General features: G+C 36.8%; 1 protein-coding gene and 1 pseudogene across 8 annotated transcripts in view; both read left to right on the forward strand.

Moving 5' to 3' along the window:
- Window positions 1-15,353, forward strand: part of PTBP3 (polypyrimidine tract binding protein 3) — a 119,140-nt gene that overhangs the window by 38,335 nt on the left and 65,452 nt on the right. The window lies entirely within an intron of this gene.
- On the forward strand, window positions 5,107-9,113 carry LOC128312136 (60S ribosomal protein L21-like; annotated as a pseudogene).

Genomic DNA, 15,353 nt, shown 5'->3' on the forward strand with positions numbered 1-15,353 from the left:
AAAACACTTATTGCAGTAAAGTTCAGTAAACATTTATTGCGGTAAAATTTATTGTAGGAAAGTTCACATAGATGAAGTTAGCAGTTGTGGCCCTTAAATTTTAACTTGTGTCTAATTCGATAATTCCTTTTTTGATTGATGTTCTTTGTGTTACATAATTGTGATAAAACTGTCAATATGTTGGTGACCCAGAACAATTGAGTAAAAGAGCTGGATTTAAAAGCTTGTGTTTAATGATGATTTAGAATAATAGAAGTATTAAAACTATAAGTTTACATGATTTTAAAAAATTGGAACATAATTTACATTCCATAAGTTACCACATTGTTTAAAAATACATGTTCTTAAAATTTAGGGACTGTGAAATGAACTGGAAGAGTGCAATACAGGAGGGAGGGTGAACAGTTAAGAGGCTATTGCTGTATAGGATTTCCCAGTTAGGGATGGTAATTAGTACTATAGCACTAGCAGTTGTAATGGAGAGAATTAGAGAATTCACAGAAGGTGAAATTGATAGTAACTGGTGATTAATTGAATATTTGGATACGGGATTCCATTGATGATTTATTTCCAGGTTTTGGACTTGGATAATTAGATAGATGAGTGGTGGTGCCATTCATATAGAAACTGTAGGAAGAACAGAGTTGGGTAATATGGCAGGTTCTGATGTTTATGTATTGAATTTGAAGTTCCTCTGCAACATCCACATGGAAATGTTGGGTAGTCATTGGGTTCTTCCCAACATCACAAGAGAAATTTGGAAGTTAGTATCGTCCGCAGTTTAAAAGGCTTGAGAGTGGAGAGTGTCACAAAAGGCAAGATTTTTATCCAAATGTTTTTGGAGATATAGGAAGCAGGAATGAGTGAACCTCACTTTCCAGACCCTCAGCCACATGGTGTTTGGGAGAGTGAACAGCTTTTATGTGAGAACTCTATAAGAGAAGAGGGTTAGTTTCAGTTGAGGGAAAAGATAGAAGGAAAATTCACTGAAGAGATTAAGAATGTCTAGGAATTGGTTAACCATGGTACATTGCTCTAGAGGACTAAATGGATAGATTTTATGGGCAGGACAGCAGCAGAGGATTTGTTCACGTAGAAGTGTGAACAGATAATATGAGCATGAGACTAAAGCAGCTTTCTCAAACTGGAGCTGGTGTCAGAGTCACCTGGAGGGCCTATTAAAGCATGGTTGCTGAGTCCATACCCAGAATTTCTAATAAAGTAGATCTGAGGTGGGTCCTAAGAATTTGCATTTCCACAAGTTCCCTGATAACAGTGATGCTACTGCGGAGCCACACTTTGAGAACTGCTGTATTAAGGAAATACTAGAACCTGATATTTCTAAACCTGATTATCCTCTTGGTGTAGGATGCTAAAAAAATGTCCTTATTCCTAGAGTTACAGTACACCTAGGGTGGGGCCCATATGTTTGTTCTTTTAAAAACAGGTCACTTTGTTTGTTTGGTCATGTTTATGAACTACCAGGATGGATGACCAGGAGGATTTTCATCCTGGTTGATTGATTACTTAGGGGAAAAAAAAAAATGAAATGTGAGTTAGCTGGCAACAAGAGTTTGTTGTGTTTTTTGCTTTTATGTTTTGAATTTCTTTTTATATCCCATTCCATTCTATGTTCAGCCCACCCTATTTAATAGCTATTTCTGCAAAGCTCTATAAATGGTAACTTCTCAGACTTTATGACTAAAAAATGTCTATTTCATTATCACTATTGAATGTTAGTTAGCTATTTAGAATTTTAGGTTGACAGTTACTTCTCTCTACACTTTGAAGGTATGATTCTGTTATTCTTTTAGCTTCTATTGTTGGGAAGTTTGTGAGCAGGCTTACTACTCTGTAGGTAAAATTACTTCTCTGTAGTTATTTTTAACATTTTTCTCTTTATTTTTGTTCATTGGTTTAGCTGTTTGTAGGTATGGATCACAGGTTCTCAAACCTGGATACTCACTAAAATAGCTTGGGAAGCTTTGAGGGAAACAAAGATACTTTGACCTACCCCACACCAATTCTAAAATCTCTGGGTGGTGTAGGTTTAGGCACTGTTTTTCTTTCTTTCTTTCTTTTTTTTAAGCTTCTTGGGTGATAATCTAAGGTTCAGCCAGTATTAAGGACCATTGCTGGAGACTTAACTTTCATTTATCCTGTTTTGGAGTGACCCAGCTCTTCACAGAACTGCCTCCTTTGGGCACCTGGGTGGCTCTGACTTCATTTTGGCTCAGATCATGATCTCTGTCTCTCTCTCAAAATAAATAAAATTAACCTAAAAAAAAAAAAAAAAGAAGAATCAGCTCCTTCTGTAACTCCAGTTAGACATGTATAAGACCCATTTCATTCAGTCCTGTATTTGTTTTAACCTCTTATATTGTCATGTCTTTTTCCTTGAGGTCCTGTATTTTGGATAATTTCTTTAAAATGTTTTTCTGATTCACTCATTCTCTGTTCAACTTTGTCTAGTGTACTGTTTAATTCTTCTGTTGAATATTTGCTTATATTCTAGTGTTTTTCCTTGTGTGAGTAGTAGTTTTTAGCTGAATTGTTTTTTCTTCTGTGAGAATCTCTAAGGTGTTTTGTGGTTTGCTCTGCTAGATTTTCTAAGGTACCACCAGCCCCTACATCTTCTAATGTATATGTTAATTTATTACCTTGGAGATTCTTAAGCCAGAGAGGAAGAGAAAATTCAGAATGTAAATTCCTGAACAGAGATAGGCTTCCTTTTTAAATGTTTCTGGTAGTTGGGAAATTTCTCCCCTTCCCTCGCCTACCCTTCTTTTCTTTTCTTTTCTTTTCTTTTCTTTTCTTTTCTTTTCTTTTCTTTTCTTTTCTTTTCTTTTCTTTTCTTTTCTTTTCTTTCCTTCCTTCCTTCCTTCCTTCCTTCCTTCCTTCCTATGGGAAATTTCTAATTTTAGTTTGCTTTTGCTGAGAGGTTTGGCTGTTGACACCTGGAAATTTTACCTTTTTTTTTTTGGAGGTCACTTACACACAAACATATTTTTATGATATTTGGTCTAATATTTGCAAACTTCAAAAAACTTTAAACTTTCAAGATTTTGGTGTTCCATTCCATGACTATATTCTAATTGATTTTGAACAAATTTGGAGAGAAAGGCTTTACTGCCCATTTACAAAGGAGTTTAATCCCTGTGTAAGGTGATTTTTTTTTTTTTTCTTTTAGTTTTTAGTTTTGAGAGAGCATGAACAAGGGAGGGGCGGGGGGGGGGGGGGAGGGGAGACAGAGGAATTGAAGCATGCTCTGCACTGACAGCAGCAAGCCCAGTGTGGGGCTTGAACTCACGAACTGTGAGATCATGACCTGAGCGGAAGTTGGATGCTCAGCCGACTGAGCCACCTAGTGCCCCAGGTATTTTTTTAAAAATACAAAAATTTTTTTTATTTTATTTTTTATTTTTTAAAGTTTACATCCAAATTAGCATATCGTGAAGCAATGATTTCAGGAGTAGATTCCTTAATGCCCCTTATCCATTTAGCCCATCCCCCCTCCCACACCCCTTCCCGTAACCCTCTGTTTGTTCTCCATATTTATGAGTCTCTTCTGTTTTGTCCCCCTCCCTGTTTTTATATTATTTTTGTTTCCCTTTCCTTATGTTCATCTGTTTTGTCTCTTAAAGTCCTCATATGAGTGAAGTCATATGATTTTTGTCTTTCTCTGACTAATATCACTTAGCGTAATACCCTCCAGTTCCATCCATGTAGTTGCAAATGGCAAGATTTCATTCTTTTTGATTGCTGAGTAATACTCCATTGTATATATATACCACATCTTCTTTATCCATTCATCCATTGATGGACATTTGGGCTCTTCCCATACTTTAGCTATTGTTGGTAGTGCTGCTATAAAGATACAAAAATTTTTTAAATTGCATTGATAATGGGTAGAATCACAAAATTTTTGTGGTTCTAAATGTGGATTTAAAAATAATTTGTAAAATTTGACAACTATAGCTTCTTTCTATTAGTAGAATATTGCTTGTTTGGTAAAGGAGTTATGTATGCACCAGACCAATTGCACATACACGTCTGCCCCTGGGACTGTCAGAACAGTATTTTTATCATGACACGGTTGCACCAAAACTTACATTTGTATTACTGCCTCATAAAAAGTTGATGTTGAAGGTAGAACTTTTAAAACTCAATTTTCATTAATGTTGGATATTTCACTTTTGATAGAATGACTTCCCAGAAGCTATACTTTGATTCCTTGAGATGATTCAACATTAAACCTTTATTGGGTAATAACGGATATTTCAGTGTTAGCAGATGATGATAAAACTGATAAAATGTAGCTGTTGGCATAGTTCTGTTAATGGGGTCAACATACTAACACCTTTACACATGGAGAAGAAACTTTGCAAGTAAATTAATTACAAATTTATGGATTTACCGCAAGATATAAAAATTGGAATGGTGATAAACAAAATTGTGTCTTTCTATCTGGGAACCTGACCTGTGATTTCATATTTGTGGGTCCTATTTTATGTCCTTTGGTAATTATGAAAATGTTCTACATATTTCTTCATGAAATGTATACCTTTCCTTTTAAATTTAATCTTAGGAATTACGGCATAGATGGTTTCTTGTGTACCCCAATACTTTTCTGTTTTCTTCAGTGACAGAACCCTAATTTTCATCTGGGCACATTGTCTCCCAAATTAAACAGCTACTTTTCAGTCTTCCTTACAGCTAGATGTGGTCATGTGATTAAGTCCTGGCTAATGAGATGTAAGAGGAAGTTATAGAAGTTACTTCTGGAGCATTTCTACACGGGTATACTTTTTCCTCTTTTATCCTACTGCCTGTGGGAGTTCCAGTTTCCATTTTAGAGGATGAAGTTGAAGGCTGCACCCCAACAGAAAGACAAGTAGAGCCTGAGTCACTGATAACTTTGTATGTCACCATTCCACGTTTGGAATGTCTACATTTAGACTTTTTACATGACTGACAAGTTAACTTTTTTTTGAAGCAGCTGTTATTTCAAATATATTATTATTATATGCAGGACTAGGATTTCGGATCACAATGAACAACTGAGGCAAGCCCTATTATCACTTTGCCATTTTTTTTTTAGGCAGGGTGGGGGCATGGTGGAGGGGAACCCAAGCAAACATGGCAGAATTGCTGAGTTGAATAGACAGATCCAGGTTTGAAAGGCTGAGGCTAGGAGCTGTGGAGGCAGTGTATGGGAGAGAAGGGAGCTCTGTGAGAAAAGTGCTCTAGAAATCTACTTTGAATCTATTGCCAAATAGTAAGCCACACATGCCTTACTGCTAACGGTACACCAGCTCTAGCGTAAATGCTACCATTCTAGACCCACACTAACAAAGCTTAAAAACAGACTCCAGGGGCGCCTGGGTGGCTCAGTTCGTTAAGCGTCTGACTTTGGCTCAGGTCATGATCTCATGGTTTGTGGGTTCGAGCCTTGCATTGGGCTCTGTGCTCACAGTTCAGAGTCTGGAGCCTGCTTCAGATTCTGTGTCTCCCTCTCTCTCTGCCCCTCTCTCGCTCGTGCTCTGTCTCTCTTCTCTCTCAAGAATAAATAAACATTAAAAAAAAAATTAAATTAAAAAAAAAAAAGACTCCAAAATAATTGCCTGATATGAAATTACCTTTTTTTCCAGAAAAGAGTCTGGCATGTTAAAGTTATAAAACAAATCCTAGTGCTCACAATGTTGACTGTTGAGTCAAAAATTGCCAAACATAGAAAGAATCACAAAACTGAGACTCATAACCAGGAGAAAAATCCGTCAACAGAAGCAGACCTAAAAAATGACAGAGGTGATGAAATTAGCAGATTTGGACTTTGAAATGGTTATTAAAAGTACGTTTAAGGATTTAAAGGAAAATATTAGTATAAGACAGAAAAATGGAGCCTATAAAAAATCAAATATAATTTCTAAAGATAAAAATACATCTAAAAAACACATGGCATTGCATTAATAGCACATTATATAGTTATATAATGATCACTGAATTTAAAGACATCAGTAGAGGGGCGCCTGGTCCTCCTGGTCAGTAGAGCACACAACTCTTAATCTCGAAGTTGTGACTGTGAGCCCCACGTTGGGTGTAGAGATTGCTTAAAAATAAAATCCTAAAAACAAACAAACAAACCACAATAGAAATGAAAGCATACAGACCAAAAGAGATTGAGGAAGAAATGAATAGTTTAGTAACCTATAGAGGTGGTCTGACCATATATGTAATTAAAGTTCCAAAAAGAAAGATGGGGGTAGGGAAGCAGATATGTCTGCCTCTCCCAGTGACTTCTAGTGGATTTAAAGGCCTGGTGCTCTTTGCTTCTTCCTTCATTTTTCCTCTTTTACCTTATTTGGGAGTGAGGCATCAAAAACTAAGACATTAGAAAACAACTGTATCTACAGGGAAAATTAGAAAGTGATAGTATATGCCTAGGCAAAGGCTCGTAAGAAACCAGAAGAAAAGACCTTAAGTTTACACTTGAGGCTGATTCTTGGTACAGAGAAATAGCCTACAACAATCAAAAAAAGAAAAACAGTAACAAAATGGAAGACCCTGAGGAAGGGGAAGAATCTGATTTCCAGAGTTACCACAGCCACAAATTTGATGCAAAACAGGAGTATAAATATCCAAGAAGCTTAGTGAATTCCAAGTAAGGTGAACTCGAGGACACCTCCCATGAGACACATTATAATAAACTTTCTGCAAAGAATCGTGAAAGCAGAAGGAATCAACTCATCACACACAAGGATCCTCAATGAGAATATGAGCACATTTCTCATCAGGAACTTTGGGCACCAGAAAGCAGTGAGCCAATCTATTCAAAGTGCTAAAAGAATTAAACTGTCAACCAAGTGTCCAATACTTGGCAAAACTGTCCTTAAAAAGTATCTTTGTGTTGGGAATGCAAGCTGGTGCAGCCACTTTGGAAAACAGTATGGAGGTTCCTCAAAAAACTAAAAATAGAACTACCCTACGACTCAGCAATTGCACTACTGGGTATTTATCCAAGGGATACAGGTGTGCTGTTTCGAAGGGACACATGCACCCCAGTGTTTATAGCAGCACTACCAACAATATCCAAAGTATGGAAAGAGCCCAAATGTCCATCAATGGATGAATGGATAAAGAAGATGTGGTATATGTATACAATGGAGTATTACTCGGCAATCAAAAAAAATGAAATCTTGCCATTTGCAACTACATGGATGGAACTGGAGGGTATTACGCTAAGTGAAATTAGTCAGAGAAAGACAAAAATCGTATGACTTCACTCATATGAGGACTTTAAGAGACAAAACAGATGAACATAAGGGAAGGGAAACAAAAATAATATAAAAACAGGGAGGGGGACAAAACAGAAGAGACTCATAAATATGGAGAACAAACAGAGGGTTACGGGAAGGGGTGTGGGAGGGGGGATGGGCTAAATGGGTAAGGGGCACTAAGGAATCTACTCCTGAAATCATTGCTTCACGATATGCTAACTAATTTGGATATAAACTTTAAAAAATAAAAAATAAAATTAAAAAAAAGTATCTTTGTGTTTTGGGGTACTGGGTGGCTTAGTTGGTTAAGTGTCCAACTGTGGCTCAGGTCATGATCTCATGAACTCGTGAGTTCATGAGTTCAAAAAGTATCTTTATGTTTTATTTTAAATAAATTGGATTTAAAAATAAATTAGGTCATTTACATGTAACATACCTGGCTCTATGGGCCAGTCACAAATTAAGAAAAAAAAGAGAGGGGCATCTGGTTGGTTTGGTTGGTGGAATGTTCAACTCTTGATCTTGGAGTTGCAAGTTCGAGCTCCACATTGAGTATAGAGATTACGTGAAAATAAAATCTTTTAAAAAAGAGAAAGAAATTAAGACATTTCCAGATAAACAGAAGCTGAGGGAGTTTATTACCACTAGACCTGCCCTGCAAGAAAAACTCAAAGAAGTCCTTTAGCTTGAAAATGAAGGCCATGAGACAGTAACTCAAAGCCATGTAAAGGAATAAATATCTCAATGAAAGTAAATACAAGGGCAATTATAAAAGTTAGTATTTTATTATGTGTGTATATATTTATTTATTTATATCCAAGTTAGTTAGCATATAATGCAATAATGGTTTCAGTAGTAGATTCCAGTAATTCATCCCCTATGTATAACACCCAGTGCTCATCCCAACAAGTGCCCTCCTCAGTGTCTCATACCCATTTAGCCCATCCCCACACTCATAACCCCTCCAGCAGTCCTCAGTTTGTTCTCTGTATTTAAGAGTCTAAAAAGCTAGTGGTTTTTGAACAATGATTATAACTCTTCCTTTTATTTTCTGCATTATTTAAGCTGTTACTTTTTTCCTGTAAGTTTTAATTTTAATCCCACTTAGTTAACATACAGTACTGTATTAGTTTCAGGTGTACAGTATAGTGATTCAACAGTTCATACATCATCCAGTTCTTATCACAAATTCACTCTTTAATCCCCATTGCCTATTTAACCCATTCCCCCTCCCCTCCCCTCCCCTCTGGTAACCATCAGGTTGTTCTCTGTAATTAAGAGTCTGTCTCACAATACCACCATCTTCCAGTAATTCGCCAAAATGACCAACACAAAGGGAAAGAGGAGAGGTACTCGCTATATGTTCTCTAGGCCTTTTAGAAAACATGAAGTTGTTCCTTTGGCAACATACATGCGAATCTACAAGAAAGGTGATATTGTGGACATCAAGGGAATGGGCACTGTTCAAAAAGTAATGCCCCACAAATGTTACCACGGAAGAGTCTACAGTGTTACCCATCATGCTATTGGCATTGTCGTAAACAAACAAGGGCAAGATTCTTGCTAAGAGAATTAATGTACGTATTGAGCACATTAAGCACTCAAAGAGCCGAGACAGCTTCCTGAAGCGTGTGAAGGAAAATGATCAGAAAAAGAAGGAAGCCAAGGAGAAAGGTACTTGGGTTCAACTGTAGTGCCAGCCTGCCCCACCCAGAGAAGCACACTTTGTGAGAACCAATGGAAAGGAGCCTGAGCTGTTCGAACCCATTCCCTATGAATTCATGGCGCGATAAATGTAAAAAAAATAAAAGACGTTAAGACTGTTAAAAAAAAAAAGAGTCTGTCTCTTGGTTTCTCTCTCACTTTTTTTTCCTTTTGCTCTTAGTTCCACATATGTTTCTTAAATTCCACATATGAGTAAAATCGTATGGTATTTGTCATTCTCTAATGGACTTATTTCATTTAGCATAATACTCTGCCTATATCCATGTCAGTGCAAATGGCAAGACTTCATTCTTTTTTATAGCTGAATAATATTTGGTGTGTGTGTGTACACATACATACATATACCTATATACATATATACAGAAGATGTATATATGCCACATATTCTTTTTTTTAATGCTTATTTATTTTTGAGACAGAGAGAAAGACTGAGCGCAAGTGAGGGAGGGGCAAAGAGAGAGGGAGACACAGAATCCGAAGCAGGTTTCAGGCTCTGAGGTTCAGCACAGAGCCTGACTCGGCTTGAACTCACAAGCTGTGAGATCATGATCTGAGCTGAAGTTGGACACTTAATCAACTGAGCCACCCTGGTGCTCCTATATACCACATATTCTTTATCCATTTATTTATTGATGGACACTAAGGCTGCTTCTATATCTTTGATATTGTGAATAGTGCTGCTATAAACATACAGGCCACATGTATCCCTTTGAATTAGTGCTGCTATAAACATAGGGGTGCAGGGGACGCCTGGGTGGCTCAGTCAGTTGAGTGTTCGACTTCGGCTCAGGTCATGATATCATGGTTCGTGGGTTCAAGCCCTACGTTGGGCTCTGTGCTGGAGCCTGCTTTGGATATTGTGTGTTTCTCTCTCTCTGCTTTTTCCCTGTCTGCTCCTACTCTGTCTTTCTCAAAAATAAATAAACATTAAAAAAATTTTTTTTAAACACATAGGGGTGCATATATCCCTTTGAATTAATGTTTTTGTATTCCTTGGGTAAATACTCACTAGTGTGATTGTGGGATCATAAGGTAGTTCTGTTTTTAACTTTTTGAGGAACCTCCATATGGTTTTCCAGCGTGGCTGCACCAGTTTGCATTCCCACCAGTGGTGTACAATGGTTCCTTTTTCTCCACATTCTCACCAATACCTCTTCATTCTTGTGTTACTGATTTTAGCCATTCTGACAGATGTGAGGTGATGTCTCACTATAGTTTTGATTTGCATTTCCCTGTTGGTAAGTGATGATGAGCATCTTTTCGTGCATCTGTTAGGCATCTGGATGTCTTCTTTGGAAAAATGTCTGTTTATGTTTTCTACCCATTTTTTAATTGGGTTATTTGTGGGTTTTTTGGGTGTTTAGTGTTGTAAGTTATTTATTTTTAATATTTATTTTTGAGAGAGAACACCAGCACGAGAGGGGGAGAGGCAGAGAGAGAGAGCGGGATAGACATCCAAAGTGGGCTCTGTGCTGACAGCAAAAAGTCCGATGCTTGACTTGAACTCAAGAACCCTGAGATCATGACCTGAGCCAAAGTCAGATGCTTAACCAACTGACTAAGCCACCCAGGCGCTTCTGTAAGTTCTTTATGTGTTTTGGATACTAACCCCTTGTCAGATATGCTTTTTACAAGTCTCTTCTCCCATTCTGTAGATTGCCTTTTATTTTTGTTGACTGTTTCCTTCACTTTGCAGAAACTTAATTTTGCTGTAGTCCAAATAGTTTTTGTTTTTTGTTTCCCATGCCTCAGTTGACATCTAGAAAGAAGTTGCTAGGGCCAGTATCCAAGAAGTTACTGTCCCTGTTCTGTTCTAGGATTTTTATGGTTTCAGACCTCACATTTAGGGCATTAATCCATTTTGACTTTATTTTTGTGTATGGTTTAAGAAAGTAGTCTAGTTTCGTTCTTTTTCGTGTTGCTGTCCAGTTTTTCAGCACCATTTGTTGAAGAGACTTTTTGTCCTCATTGGATATTCTTTCCTGCTTTGTCAAAGATGAATTGACTATATAATTGTGGGTTTATTTCTGGGTTTTCTCTCCTTTTTTTCTTTTCTCTTTTTTAAGAGGGAGGGGGAAGAGAGAGAGAGTCAGAGTCAGAGTCCTAAGCAGGCTCCAAGCTCAGTGTAGAGCCTGATACGGGGCTCAGTGCCACAATCCTCGGATCATGACCTGAGCCTAAATCAAGAGTTGGAGGCTCAACTGCCCCCTGCATTATCTCTTCTGTTCCATTGATCTGTGTGTCTAATTTTTGAGCCAGTACTATAGTGGTTTCATTACTACAGCTTTGTAATGTAACTTAAAGTCTGGAATTACAATTCCTCCAGCTTTGCTTTTGCTTTTCCAAGATTGCTTTGGCTGTTCAGGGTCTTTTGTGAGATTGTTTGTTGTAGTTCTATCAAAACTGCTCTTGTTATTTTGATAGAGGTTGTATTAAATGTGTAGATTGCTTTGGGTAGTGTAGACATTTTAACCGTATTCCAGTCTGTGAGCATGGAATGTCTTTCCATTTCTTTGTGTTGTCTTCCATTTCTTTCATCAGCGTTTTATAGTTTTATAGTTCTATAGTTTATAGTTTATAGTTAAAGACCTAAAGTACAGGTCTTTAACAAGAGACTGCCTTTTTTAAGGAGTTCTTAATCTAAAAGCATGTGACTTGTTTGTAGCTCCACATTTGTTTTTCCATGTAACTTAGGAGACTAACACATTTATTTTTTTTTTTTAATTTTTTTTTCAATGTTTTTTTATTTATTTTTGGGACAGAGAGAGACAGAGCATGAACGGGGGAGGGGCAGAGAGAGAGGGAGACACAGAATTGGAAACAGGCTCCAGGCTCCGAGCCATCAGCCCAGAGCCTGACGCGGGGCTCGAACTCACGGACCGCGAGATCGTGAACTGGCTGAAGTCGGACGCTTAACCGACTGCGCCACCCAGGCGCCCCGATAGGAGACTAACACATTTAAAAGAATTAGTTTGTGTTTTGGGGCACACAGTGTATAAGGCTATAATATGGTGGCGTCAACAACAGAAGGGTATGGGGACAGGTGTAAAGGAGCAGAGTTTTTGCATATTAGTGAAGATAAGCTGGTATAAAGTCAGATTAGAATGTTATAACTTGAGGATGTTAATGTAATCCCCATGGTAACCACAAAGAAATTAGCTGTAGAATATGCACAAAAGGAAATGAGGGTACTCAAAGTCCTAGAGGCAGCAAGTAGAATGGTGGTTGCCAGGGGCTGGACGAAGAGGGAAATTAGGGAGTTACTGTTTAATGAGTATAGAATTTCAGTTTGCGTGATGAAAAGAGTTATTGAAATGGATGGTGGTGATAGTTGCACAACATTAAGAATGTATTTAACACTACTGAATTCTGCATTTAAAAATGGTTAAGGGGCACCTGACTGACTCAGTCGGTAGAGCATGTGACTCTTGATCTCAGGATTGTAAATTTGAACCTCATGTTGGGTGTAGAGATTACCAAAATAAATAATTAAATAAATAAAATCTAAAAAAAAAAAAAAGGTTAAGGTAGTGAATTTTCTTATGTGATTTTACCCTAGTTTAAAAAGAAAGAAAGAGAAAAAAGGTATGGAATGCTGTCTATGGAAAGGTCTGTAAGATACGTTAAGTGTACAAAAACCTGATGCAAAAAGAAAAAAAGATAATTGACTATTTCAAGCAAGATAAGGGAAATAAATTTTGGGGGTTATAGCATATGTGAAAACTAAAATATGACAGTAACATAAAGGTTATGATGAGGGAAATAGACCTATGCTTTGAAAAGTTCTTACGTTGTACCTAGGTGATATCATTTAAAGGTAGACCTTGGAAAGTTAAAGATGCATATTGATTTAGCCCCAGAGCAGTCACTTAAACAAAAGTAAACAAAGTGTAAATATTCCAATTAAAAAGATTGTCTGCCTTTTATGTGTCCAGTATATGTTGTTGTTGTTTTTTTTTTGTTTGTTTTTACTTACTTTTGAAGGGGAGAGAGACAGAGCATGAGCGGGAGAGGGGCAGAGTGAAAGGGAGACACAGAATCCGAAACAGGCTCCAGGCTCTGAGCTGTCAGCACAGAGCCCGATGCGGGGCTCAAACCCACGAACCATGAGATCATGACCTGAGCCGGGGTCGGACGCCTAACCGACTGAACCACCCAGGCGCCCCCAGTATATGTTTGCATGTATGCATACAGTACATGTATGTATGACATATTATGTTTTCTTGATAAATTGATTCTTTTATTACTATGAAATGTCTCTCTATCCCCAGTAATATTCCTTTTCCTGAAGTCTACTTTGTCTGATAGTAGTACAGCCACTGCATTTTATTATGATTAGTGTTTACATATTTATCTTTTTCCATTCCTCTTACTTTGAACGTGAGATTTTTATATTTAAATGCATTTCTTCTGGGGCACCTGGCTGGCTCAGTCGGTAGAGCATGTGACTCTTTTTCACAGGGTTTTGAGTTCAAGCTCCACATTGTGTGTAGAGATTACTTTAAAATAAAATTTTTAAAAAATGGATTTCTTCTTCACATCACATAATTGAGTCTTGCTTTTATTAGACTGATGAACTCTGCCTTGTATTTGGAATCTTTATGTCATTTCCACTTAATATAGTTATGTGACATGGTTAGTTTTAAGTCTATCATCTTGCTATTTGTTTTCTATTTGTCCCATTTATTCTTTGTTATTTTTCTTCCTTTGTTTCTTGGCTTTCTTTGTACTGTTTTGTGTGTGTGTGTGTGTTTCATATTTATTCATTATTTATCATTTTGTAGTCCATTGTATTTATTTGTATTTCTTGATAAATATACGTATCTTGAATATACATGTATATTTACCTAGTTACAGAGCTTCAAGATAATAGACTAAACAGAGGAATAGGCAAATTCACAATTATAGCTGGAGATTTCAAAATCTCTGTCTCAGTAATTGATAGCATAGTAAACAGAAAATCAGTTAGGACACAGGACAGGGGTTTATATTTCCTGTGACCTAAGACTGATTTTTACATTTTTAAATTGTGAAAAAATAAAACAAAGAACAATATTCTGAGATACTTGAAGCTTATATGAGGTACTAATTTTGATGTTTATTCATAAAACTTTATTTCAATGGAGGCACACTCTTTTATTTCTGTCCATATGGCTGCTTTCATGCTACCACTGTAGAGGTGAATAGATGCAGCAGAGATTGTATGACTCACAAAGTCTAAATTATTTATGTAGCCCTTTAAGAAAAAGTTTGTAGATCTCCTAATATAGATGTTTTCAACACTAACAACCAACTTATTTTAATTGACAGTGGAGTAGTTTCTGCAAAACCATCAGAATATGCTTTTTTGGAAGTTCACATGACATAATCACCAAGATAGGCTATATGTGCATCCTAAAACAAGTCTCAAAATGAATGCATTAAAATTATTCATAGTTCGTTCTCTTTAAAATTATATTAGAAATCAAAAACGCATAATCCTCAAGTATATGGGGGAAAATTTTCCAGTTATTTATTTAAAAATTAACATTTAACCCATGAATCAGATAAGTCACAAGGGAAATTAGAAAATATTTTGAGGTGAATTAAAACAAAAACACAATTTACTAAACTTTGAAGGGTTCAGCTAGAACTGTTTTTAGAAGTAGGAATTTACAGCTTTGTTTACATTAGAAAAGTGTAAAATAAATCATCTAAGCCTTTAAGCATAGTATAAGAAAAACAAGTTAAACCACCAGGTTTAAAGGAAGAAAATATTAAATATAGGAGCATAAATTAAGGACATAGAAAACAGTAGAGAAAAATTAATGAAACCAATAGTTCTTTTTGTATAGGTCAATAAAATTGATAAACATCTAGGTAGACCAAAAAATGAGAGAAGACAGAAATTACCAACATCTGTTGGTAATTTGTTTAAACCCCACCCCCATTGTGATGGTATGTGGAGATGGGGCCTTGGGAGTTGGGCCCATTGTGGGGCCTTCACAATGGGATTAGTGTCCTATCAGAAGAGATATTAGAGAGCTTGCTCTTGCCTCCACCTCTGCTGTGTGAGGACACTGAAAAGGTAGCTTGTCTTTAAGCCAGGAAAAGAGTCCTTATTCGAAAGTGACATTGCTAGTACCTTAATTTTGGACTTTTAATCTCCAGAAGTATGAGAAAGTAAATTTCTATTGTTAAATGACCCTGTCTATATTTTGTTACAGTATCCTAAGCAGGCTAAGACAGATATTAAGGAAATATTATGAACAATTTTAAGCCAATAAAATGAATGAATAGGCATTCATTCAATGTAGATGAAGTGGACAAATTCCTTGAAAAATACAGAGTATCATAACTGGTACAAAATGA

This window comes from Acinonyx jubatus, chromosome D4, assembly GCF_027475565.1.
Source record: "Acinonyx jubatus isolate Ajub_Pintada_27869175 chromosome D4, VMU_Ajub_asm_v1.0, whole genome shotgun sequence".
Lineage (NCBI taxonomy): Eukaryota > Metazoa > Chordata > Mammalia > Carnivora > Felidae > Acinonyx > Acinonyx jubatus.